This window comes from Pituophis catenifer, unplaced genomic scaffold, assembly GCF_029215685.1.
Source record: "Pituophis catenifer annectens isolate HBS135680 unplaced genomic scaffold, rPitCat1.0.hap2 SCAF_4, whole genome shotgun sequence".
In the NCBI taxonomy this organism is placed as follows: domain Eukaryota; kingdom Metazoa; phylum Chordata; class Lepidosauria; order Squamata; family Colubridae; genus Pituophis; species Pituophis catenifer.
Genome location: NW_027256884.1, coordinates 11,774,060 through 11,786,254, shown reverse-complemented (window position 1 = coordinate 11,786,254; position 12,195 = coordinate 11,774,060).

Genomic DNA, 12,195 nt, shown 5'->3' with positions numbered 1-12,195 from the left:
GTATCGTTCATCGGGCTTATAACTCAGACAAACCCCTTGTATATCTCTTGTATACTTACAAGAGTTTGTTTAGTGACCATTCAAAATTACAATGGCACTGAAAAAGTGACTTATGACCATTTTTCACACTTACGACCATTGCCGCATCTCCATGGTCACATGAACAAACTTCAGATGCTTGGTAACTGACTCATATTTATGACCGTTGCAATGTCCTGGGGTCAGATAATTGCCTTTTGTGACCTTCTGATGAGCAAACTCTAAGGGGAAGCCAGATTCTCTTAATAACCATGTGGCTAGCTTAACAACTGGAGTGATTCATTTAACAACTGTGACAAGACAGGTTGTTAAATGAGGCAAAATTCACTTAACCAATGTCTCACTTAGCAACAGACATTTTGGCTGAATTGTGGTCATACGTCAAGAACTACCAATAAAACAATTAAATCACCCTACAGTTCTTCACCGGTCTAGTGAAGAGAAGGACCAGGGGAGACATGATAGCAGTGTTCCAATATTTGAGGGGCTGCCACAGAGAGGAGGGGGTCAAACTGTTTTCCAAGGCACCTGAAGGCCAGACAAGGAATAATGGATGGAAACTGACCAAGGAGAGATTCAACATGAAAATAAGGAGGAACTTTCTGACAGTGAGAACAATCAACCCATGGAACAGAAGTTGCCTTTGGAAGTTGTGGGAGCTTCATCACTGGAGACTTTCGAGAAGAGATTGGACTGCCATTTGTCAGAAATGGTGTAGGGTCCCCTGCTTAGGTGGGGGGTTGGACTAGACGATTTACAAGGTCCCTTCCAACTCTGTTAATCTCTAATCTCTTCTTCCTAGATGGGAAACAATCTGATCCCAAATATCCATATATTGGGAACAACAAGAGTTTCAGAAGCTATTGTCTTCATGCATGTGTAAAAATATCAGTGGAAGATTTGGAAAGTTAGTGTTATTTGTACATATGCGTTATTGGCTACAGTAGCATACCACAGATCCAATTTATGCTTTTTCTAGGTTAAAAAAAAAAATCTAATTGCTTCCTTATAATACTATGCAAGGATGCTCAATTACAGTGATCCTTTTTTCATTCCCCAAAGTTGACATTTGCAACTGAACCAGCCGCACCGATTTCTTCCTGTTGTTGCGTAACAGTTTTACAGGCTGCGGTATATGAATTAGTGACCTTTGCAACTAGATTGGGAACTTTGAGCACTTCTCATAAAAATAAACGGAATCTCACCAGCGGAGATCAACATCCAATCATAATGTGGCTGAAAGGAGCACCAACACCAGAATAAGGCAACTCAATTCAATTCAAATCTTTATTGTCAGTGCACAACATATGTACAATGAGATTGATTGAGCTCCCTCAGTGCACAATACAACTCACAGTGAAGACAGAAAATCCCTAACCCAATAAATCATATTAACAAAACACTCAATCCTATTGCACCAGTGTGAACATGTTACCCATTGCGCTGGCCCTGCGGTCCATCATACTACGTAGTTTAGTGGTGAAATCCATTTTTTTTACTACCGGTTCTGTGGGTGTGGCTCGGTGGGCATGGCTTGGTGGGCATGGCAGAGGAAAGATACTGCAAAATCTCCATTCCCACCCTACTCCAGGGGAAGGATACTGCAAAATCTCCATTCCACCCCACTCCAGAGGAAGGATATTGCAAAATCTCCATTTCCACCCCACTCTGGGGCCAGCCAGAGGTGGTATTTGCCAGTTTTCTGAACTATTCAAAATTTCTGCTACCAGTTCTCCGAACTGCTCAAAATTTCCGCTACTGGTTCTCCAGAACCTGTCAGAACCTGCTGGATTTCACCCCTGACATAGTTATGATGTTATTTCTCATTCAGCAAGAGGAAGTAGAGAACAGTGTGTAAGGACTTGCCTCTCCCCTCTGCTCAAGAAAGTAGAAACTCTTGAAGCGCTTAGCATTTCAAAAGGAAACTTTTATCGAAAGGAAGGTGATAGCAAGACAAAGAAAGCAGGATCTGAGGATTCCCATGCAATCCCGTTAGGTTAAAGCAGTTACAAACCCCTCCCTTCAGTCCGGCGTTGAATAGGCCAATCCACAGGTACAATGCTTAACGCATTGTAAGCCGCCCTGAGTCTCCGGAGAAGGGCAGCATATAAATCAAACTTAAAAAAAAAATGTTTTGAGAATCGCAGGCTGAGAAGGTGATAAGAAGTTATTCTCAGGCATCGCTTGCTGGAGGCTCCAGAGTTGAGACAAAACAGATGGACCTCTCCCCTTACATTCCCAAGAAGGTAAATCAAAGTACAGGATAGATAGGCACCAGGAAAAAGGCTATAAACTAACGAATGCACCCAGGATGGCAGTGTCGCGATAGGGATCTATGGAACCAGACACAGTGTTAGAAAACCAGAGCCATTCTGTTATAGAAGAGTTATCACACTATCAAGATGTACATTCTCTCTGTTTCCAGGATCAAATTCAGATACAAACTGTTGTAAGCCTTGATGACACAATGCTGTTGGGAACCTACTACATTGCAGATCCACCTTTCTCCTTCCTTGGGATAACTTTTCCATTCTAGATGCATCATTTATTGAATAGCTATTAGGACTTGGTGAACTCTCTTGGCATCTAACCAGTGGTGGAATGCTGCTGGTTTAACAACCGATTCGGTGAGCATGTGCTTTGCGCACACACATGTGCTTTGCTTATCTTCCAAGTCAGCAATGATAAGTAGAACAGTGAGAGGTGGGGAATCAGATGTGCCACGAGATTGAGATGAGCTACAAAGCAGGAAATAAAGGACAGGATAGAGTGGGGGTGGGTGGGCGGGGCCAATTGATCGTCGGCGCTACTGGTTTGCCCGAACTGGTCCGAACCTGCTGAATTCCACCTCTGCATCTAACAACAGTAGCATTAAAAAAAAATTCAAATGTATCAACAAGCCGTTGAATCAAAATCATTAGACAATGTAATGTCACTAATAATCAGCTTTATTAACATCGGATACAATGGAGCCCAGCCTTAAAAAAAACAGGGCTTTGAATCCTTGTTAATGGAAAATAAAACTTGGATAGATGAGGGAATTATTTTCAGATTTAGAGGCATCAATATTTATATCTTTCTTTTCTTTGGTAAATCAGGCATTCTATGCCATATAGGGCAGCGGTGAAATTCAATTTTTTTTACTACTGGTTCTGTGGCCATGACTTGGTGGGCATTGTGTGGCTTGGTGCATGTGGCTTGGTGGGTATGGCAGGGGAACGATACTGCAAAATCTCCATTCCCACCCCACTCTGGGGCCAGCCAGAGGTGATATTTGCTGATTCTCCAAACTGCTCAAACTTTCCAGCACCAGTTTTCCAAACTACTCAAAATTTCTGCTACCGGTTCTCCAGAACCTGTCAGAACCTGCTGGATTTCACCCCTGATATAGGGTTTTAAAAATGATATAAAATTCATTGTATTGAACCTGGAAAGCTACACCAAGATAGTACAACTTATGGAATAGTGGAGACAGATAGATGTAAGAAGTTTTACCCAGAACTGTCTGCATCACTTAGCCAAAATGCTCAGTAACTTCAGAATTCATGTTACTAAAATACAGAAAGATACTGCAAGAAAAAAAATCACAGTGTCTTTAGGATGAGAGTCTGCACCAAGTTATGCATGACGTCAATGGGATTTAAACAGGCCCTGGTGTCTTATGATTGCCAGTTTCACTTAGTGATTGCCATTGCCAAAGAGGAAATTCGATGGTTATATTAAGACATTACATCTTCAGTATCACATTTTAATTTGCTCTGTTTGGATGAACCGCTAATTACTAGTGCTACCACCTGGAGATTTGAGACTCTGGCATTTATACCTAACCTTTAGGGTACATGCATCTATTTTAGGAATTAAATTTAAAACACTATTGTGCACATATCATTAAAAAAAAGCATTGAACTTTGAGGTATTTGAGGTCTACTTGCTTGGGAAAATGCCTTTATTACAGTGCATAAGTTTATGTTATTTATATCTTTTCCATTGTTTCTGCTTAACTTCCCATCCTAAGCCGTACGATATTGCAAAGGTATCAAGAAAAGCTTTATATTTCGAGCTCAACTGTCTGGAAGGGACATGGGAAAAAATTTCTGAACCTCAGTCAGTAGAAGATTCTTCCAAGGGATCCATAGTGGGGCATCTCTTGCATGTCCTCTTCAACATTTTGCTTTTCAAGGACAAGTCCTACCATTGAAGGACCAGTCCATAAAACCATCTTTGTCAGGGGAAAAAGTGAGCATCAAGATTAGAGTAATGTTAGAGAAAGGTATGGGATTAAGATCATCCAGAAAATGATGGCACCCCCTTTATCTGGTAATCAATATCAATATGAGATCAGACCTTCAGGTTCACCAGGGAGAAAGGTTGAGGCTTTTAACTCCCTGTACTTTAAATACCGTAGAGACTGATTTGTCCTCCAAGAATGAGGTTTCTTCTTCTATGAATCAAACCATTACATTGAGGAAGGGGGAAATATATATAAATGGGAAAGCTTTTTAATTTACTGTTTGGATGCTGGACATCTGGGAGAGAGTGAGAGCGAATAGTTATGATTTTTGTTTGAGTGGCAAGACATGGCTGAAGGTTTAAGAGACTGGAAAGGATTTATCTTCAACTTAGCTACAGTGTGCTAGGATTGTAAAGACTTAAATGTGATATATTACGGCTGAGCTGCTTTGAAAAGACAGTCTTCGTGCCTTGACCAAGAAAATGGGAAAGGTGAAGAACATATGCTGAAGGGAGGAAAAGAGGTAGCATAAGTTTGCCTTTGATTTTCATTATACATTTTTATTTTTATTTATTTTATTTTTATTATTTACATTTTTCCCAGTTGTAATGTATGGCTGTGAAAGTTGGCGCATAAGAAAAACTGAGCACCAAAGAATTGAGGCCTTTGAACTATGGTGCTGGAGAAGACTCCTGCGAGTCCCTTGGACTACAAGGTGATCAAACAGGTCAGTCCTAGAGGAGATCAACTCTGACTGCGCTTTAGAAGGCCAGATCCTGAAGATGAAACTCAAATACTTTGGCCACCTCATGAGAAGGAAGGACTCACTGGAGAAGAGCCTAATGCTGGGAACGATTGAGAGCAAAAGAAAAAGCGGAATATAGAGAATGAGGTGGCTGGATGGAGTCACTGAAGCAGTCGATGTGAGCTTAACTGGACTCCAGAGGATGGTAGAGGAGTGGAAGGCCTAGAAGAATGTTGTCCATGGGGTCATGATGGGTCGGGCACGACTTCACAACTAACAACAACACATTTTTATAGAGACTCAACACCTCTTTGGGCCTTTTAACAGAAAAACAGGCTCGGAAGAAACCCTGGAGGTCTTCTAATCCAACCCCCTGCTCAAGCAGTAAGAGCCTGTAGTACAGTGGACTAAAGCACTGTTATTAACAGATTAACATCTGCTGCTTGCAATTACTGCAAGTTCAAATCTCACCAGGCTCAAGGCTGACTCAGCCTTCCATCCTTTCAAAGGTAGGTGAAATGAGGACCCAGACTGTGGTGGCAATAAGCTGACTTTGTATAAATATACAAAAGTATGAAGGCTATTGCTTAACGCATTGTAAGCCACCCTGAATCTCCAGAGAAGGGTGGCATATAAATTAAAGAAAAAACAAACAAACAGGAAACCCTATACCATTTCAGACAAATGGTTGTCCAATCTCTTCTTAAAAACCTTTACAAGGAGCATCCATAACTTCTAGAGGCAAGTCATTCCACTGATTAATTGTCCTAGCTGTCAGGAAATTTCTCCTGACAGCTCTAGGTTGGGTCTCTTCTTGATTAGTCTCCATCTTATTCTACCTTCAGGTGCTTTGTACAATAGATTAACCCTCTCTTCTTTGTGACAACCCTTTAGATATTGGAAGACTACTATCATGTTATCCTTAGTCCTTCTTTTCATTAAACTACACATACCCAATTCCTGCAACTGTTCTTCATACGTTTTAGCCTCCAGGCTCCTAATCATCTTTGTTGCTCTTCTCTGCACTCTTTCTACATCTTTATCTGTATGTATGTATGTATGTATGTATGTATGTATGTATGTATGTATCTATCTATCTATCTATCTATCTATCTATCTATCTATCTATCTTGTTGCAATATTTTCAGGATCAGACTCAATAAAGATAATAAGAATTAGAGATTTAAATATATTTCTCTTTAATAATAATAGGCATTCTATATTCGCTGAATATTCAAGATAGAAGCAAAGAAAATGGTGAGGGTGGCTCCTTATATATACAAGGGGTGGAGCCAGGAATGGGAGTGGTAAATTATGAATACATTAAAATCCAAAGAATAAGTTAACCCCTGATGTCCCATATATACATTATTTACACAATAGAGAATAAGGCATTTACATCTGACAAATCCCCCTCTAAATGCCGGTTCGCTATACAACACCAATTACATTCAGATTCAGGACAATATAATACATACAATTTAGAAGTTAAATATTTGTGCTGTTTAGAAGGTAAAGGCTTCGTTAATATGTCAGCTAATTGTTCAGAAGTATCACAATGTATTGCTTTGATGAATCCATCTTGAGATAATTGTCTCACGTGCTTAAATTTTATATCAATATGCCTGGACCTTTGTCCAATGGCATCGGATCTGGATATTTCAATGGCTGCTTTATTATCTTCATGCACAACAAAAGGTAATGCAGGTTTTTTCCAAACATCTGAGATCAAGTCATTGAACCATACAAGGTTATTTGCAGCTTTGGATAAACAAACATATTCCGCTTCTGTGGTTGAAGTGGCTACCAGTTCTTGTTTACCAGTGTACCAGTAAACTGGACAATCATTCAATAGAAAAATATAACCAGAAGTACTCTTTCTGCATGATGTATCACCAGCCCAATCTGCATCCGCATAACAGGTAATTTTTGGTTCTTTGTCATTATTAGGTTCTAATACTAAACAAAAATCTAATGTACTTTTCAAATATCTTAGAATTCTTTTGACAGCTTCCCAATGATACATGGTTGGTTTGCTAACATATCTTGACAATAAATTGAGAGGTAATGCAATATCTGGTCTGGTCCAATTAGATATATAAAGGAGTGAGCCTATAACTGATCTGTAAAATGTATTATCTTTAAATTCAGGGGAAGACTCATCAGTGTTTCTAAGGAAATCAGTTTGCATAGGAGTGTCACAGGTTTTGGCATTGTTTAAATTACATTTGTTTAGAAGTTCAATGATCTTATCTTTCTGAGTAAGTTTGAATCCCCTTCTAGTTTTGTTAATTTGTACACCAAGGTATTTATTCACTTTACCTAGAGATTTCAACGAGAAATGTTCGTTTAACTTATTTACAAAGATTTCTCTGCTCTCTTTGTGTTTTCCTATATATAAAATATCATCCACATAAATTAATACAAATTCAACGTGATCATCACTCTTTTTTACAAAGAAACAGTTATCAGCAGTGGTAGCGTTGAAATCCATGGTCTTTAGTACTTTTACCAAGCAATCGTACCATCTCTTGCCAGATTGCTTTAATCCGTATAGACTCTTGTTTAATAACCAAATTTCATTCTTATTAGTGTATTGACTATGTGGTGCTCTTACATATATTTCCTTATCTAGTTTTGCGTGTAAATACGCAGTCTGTATGTCATATTGAAATACGTCCAGATTGAGTGCAGATGCTACTACTAGAGCTGTTTTAACACTCTCTGTCCTCACCGTGGGGGAGTATGTGTCAGTATAATCTTCTGGATATTTTTGTGCATAACCTTGTGCAACTAGTCTAGCCTTGTATAAAGTATTGCCTCCTTCTAGGTTCTTAATTTTATAAATCCACCTGGTACCTATAATTGTTTTATCCTTAGGTGCGATCGTAGGAGTGAATACATTTAATCCTTGCAAACTTTCCATCTCTTTTTTCATAGCTAGTTCCCATTTTTCTCTTTCTTCACGAGGGAGTTTTAATACTTCCTCATATGTATTAGGTGTTATTTGTTCTCCATTCATATGCATTATGTAATCTTTGTATTTACTTGGTATTTGATTTCTATTGTTTCTAATAGCTCTTTCAGGTTTGCTATGGTTGTCGTGCAAATATCTAGCTTCCTTTTTTGTTAATGTGTCTGTCTTTATTTTATGCTGACTATTTGTCCAAGTTTTGGTTTTGTTCTTATTTTTGTTAATGTTTTGATTTTCTATTGTCCCTTCCTCGCAAGATATCGCATCTTTGCATTTATTTGGAAATATTTCATTAAGGTGCAGTTTAGACCAATTGGCTTGCTCATGAAACACAGCTGTTCTGGAGACTATAAATTTGTTATTATTATCAATGAATCTGTACCCTTTGGTTCCAGTTTCATATCCCATAAATCTTAATCTTCTGGATACGTTTTCTCCCTTTCTCCTCAACTGCTTAGGTATGTGCACATCTGCAGTGACTCCAAATATGTGCATGTGTGCTAATTTAGGTTTCCTATTGTACATCACCTCATACGGTGTCTTATTCACAATACTGGACCAGGTTCTATTTTGAGTGTAATTTGAATAATGTAGGGCTTCTGACCAGAATTGTTTGCCTAAACCAGCATCCTCTAATGTGCATCTAATCATGGTTTGTAGTGTGGAATTCTTTCTCTCTGCAATCCCGTTTTGAAACGCAGAAAATGGATTGGACGTGAAATGTAGCATTCCCCTATCCTTTAACCATTGGGAGAATTCTTTAGACATGAATTCACATCCCCTGTCTGTCATAATTTGTTTTATTCTGATATTATGTTGTGTTTCTATGCGTTTGTAGAATTCCTTAAATTTCTGAAAGGTTTCATCCTTGTGCTTTAATGTGTAAACAAAACCATAGCGACTATAATCATCCACTATTGTTAGAAAGTAACGTTTTCTATAGGTAATTGATGGAGTTAATGGACCAACTAAATCCATATGTACTAAGTCAAAAATATTGTTAGTTGATCTGTTAGATTTTTTTGGTCTGGGACTGGTTTTTAGTTTGGTGGATTTACATACTGAGCATTCTAAATAATTTTCACAATTTTTTATTTTGACACCTTCTGCGTGTTCAGTCATTTTTTGAACTACAGGAAAGCTTGCATGTCCTAACTTCCTATGTAAGATGTGAGCACACTCATCATGAATTGGTTTACCTATTTTTGGTTTCTTCTCATTGTGTGTATTTTTGTGATCATGAGGTATTTTACATTCATCATTGTCACTGTTACTAACATTTTCATCATCTGCTTCAATACAATCTTCCATATTTGAATCAATGTTATGTAACCATCTTTCTTTCGTTATCAGATAGGGTAGACCTCCTTTTATCATCACAGTGCCTATATTTGTTTTGTCCTTCTCTAAAGTTGCTTTCCCCTTTGAGAAAACTATATTGATGTCAGAATCTCTGCTTAGTTTTATAGCACTTAGTATGTTATGAGGTATTTCTGGGATTAATAATACCCCCTCTATTTTACCTAAACCAGGCAAGGTCACATTTCCTCTGCCTAATACTTGAACCTTTTCTTGATTAGCTACCTTTATCACAAACTTATCTTCTGTAAATGAAGATAATATACTTTTGTTGTTAGTGGTGTGATTGGTTGCACCAGAATCAATAAGCCAATTATTGTTCTCATTTTGTTGTGTTTTGGTGTTTTCTTGTTTGTTTAGTCCATTTAGTGACCCAGATTTTCTCTCTTTTGAATTTTCTCTACCCCCTCTACTTTCTCTGTAATTTGGTGGGCTTCTATATTTGTGTCTATCTGTGGAAGACTGTCTATAATTGTATTTGCTCCTATATTCTGGCCTATGTCTCTCCCTTGAGACTTTGGGACAGTCTCTTCTACTGTGTTCCCTGGACCCACAATTGTGGCATCTAAAGGCTTCATTATATTTTTCTTGGAAAGCTACTTTCCTAAAAGATTTGTGTTCTGTTTGATTACTGGAACGATTTTTTCTTGAATTGTCTTCTGCTATCAATTTGTTAGATAGACTTTCTATGGTTAAATATCCTAAATTAATAGTATCTAAGTGTGACATAAAGCTATCCCATGATGGATCAAGTGAATTGATAATAACACTTTTCATTGTTTGATCTGAAATCACTTCCCCCCTCAATTGCAGCTCAGCTCTTATTTTGTTTAGAGATATCAAATGCTCACTTATAGAAACCCCTGGTTTCACTCTAGAAGAAAAGAAATCCTTAGACATTCTTGTAGTTGTAGCTACGCTATCGCTGTGAAATAGATTAAACATGCATTGAATTATTTCTGACACAGTTAGGTTTGATTTGATGCTATGATACATTGCAGGAGATACGCTAGATATTATTATGAAAAATGCTCTATGATGTAAACAATCTATTTTTAAAGTCCAAGGTCTTCTTGGAGGACTAGTTATAAAGAATAGTAAATTTTCTTTCATAAAGACAACCTGAAGCTGTTGATACCACTCTTGTAAATTAATGCCATCAATTCTAAGTTTTGGGAAGTCACTGGGTAAGTTCCCCACATTATTTTGTCCATTACTTACAACCTGAGGCAGTCCGTGGTCTCGCAAGTGCAGGAAATTACAGAACGGCATGGGGATGCTCGCAACGAGTCTGCGCGGTTCTCTGGCCAGTTCAAGTCTTTCGGGGCCGTCTACGTAGCTTTGCACATGTGCGTTGCTCATTTCTTCCTTGGCGTCGTCGTGGAAGGTTCTCTCCATTTCAGCTCTCTCGTTCCGCTCCTCTTCAGATGAGTCGGTCTCTGGTTCGGTTTTAGGGGTTCTGGTGGTGGCGACAGCTCTTCTCTTTCTTTCGTGTGCGTTGGCACTTGATCCGGTCTGCGGTGTAGGACGGAATCGGCATGGCTCTCTGGGCTCAGGTGTCGTCGCCTTCGAAGTCAGGATGGGAGCGTGCAGGTCTCGAGTTGTCGGTTTGATCTCTTGCTTCTTCGTTGGTGCCTTGGAAATTTTCAATCTTGGCCCAAAAGCAGCAAAAAGCGTTTTCATTGCTGACTTTACTTGAGACTTTGTTAAATCGTCTTCACTTTCTGATTCTGGTTCTTCTGAAGAGTTTGAGTCTTCTTTTTCACTTTCGTCGTCTGATAGCGTTTTTCGCGCCAGAAATTTTGAACTGAGCGTTTTGATTGGCTCTGCTCCATTCTCTTTTGAAGTTCGTTGAAACCAAGATGGCTGCCATTCAAAATTTCGCGCGGGATCACATCTTTTCTTTTTTACAACGACTTTCTCAGTATTCATTTCACTCACAGTTTTTTGATCTTTGGGTTTTTCTTTAACGACGTTTTTCTCTCTCGCTGCTCCGTTGTTCTTCAGCATTTCTTGGAGGTTCGCGATGAGGCTTTCATCGTTCTTCTGGCTTTTTAGTATCTTCAATATCTCTGACCTGAGTTCGTTATTTTCTATTTCGGTTTCTTCCTGGTCATTATTTTCATTTATCAGTTCTTCTTCTTCAGTGGTGTATTCTTCGGATTCTCTCGAAATCGCGTTAGTGGATTCGTTGATCATCTCTTGTTCAGTTTCTATTTCCTTGCTGTAGGCCCTGGTGTTGGGCCTATCTTTCTTAGACATTTTTAATTATTTATTGAGTCAATTAACCATCCTCTGCTACCAGCTTGTTGCAATATTTTCAGGATCAGACTCAATAAAGATAATAAGAATTAGAGATTTAAATATATTTCTCTTTAATAATAATAGGCATTCTATATTCGCTGAATATTCAAGATAGAAGCAAAGAAAATGGTGAGGGTGGCTCCTTATATATACAAGGGGTGGAGCCAGGAATGGGAGTGGTAAATTATGAATACATTAAAATCCAAAGAATAAGTTAACCCCTGATGTCCCATATATACATTATTTACACAATAGAGAATAAGGCATTTACATCTGACATATCTATCTATTTTTCTATCTATCTATCTATTGTGGTGACCAAAACTGAATGCAATATTCCAAGTGTGGTCTTACCAAGGCATTATAAAGTGGTACTAACACTTCATGTGAACTTGATTCTATCCCTCTGTTAATTTAGACTAGGACTGAGACTGGAGAAACTGAACGAGAGAAGCTTCATCTAAAACCATTTTGCCATTTTCTTTCTGTAATTACAGTTGTTTGTTAGGAGTGGTGCAGTGGCCTAGAGATGGAGCTCTCGCC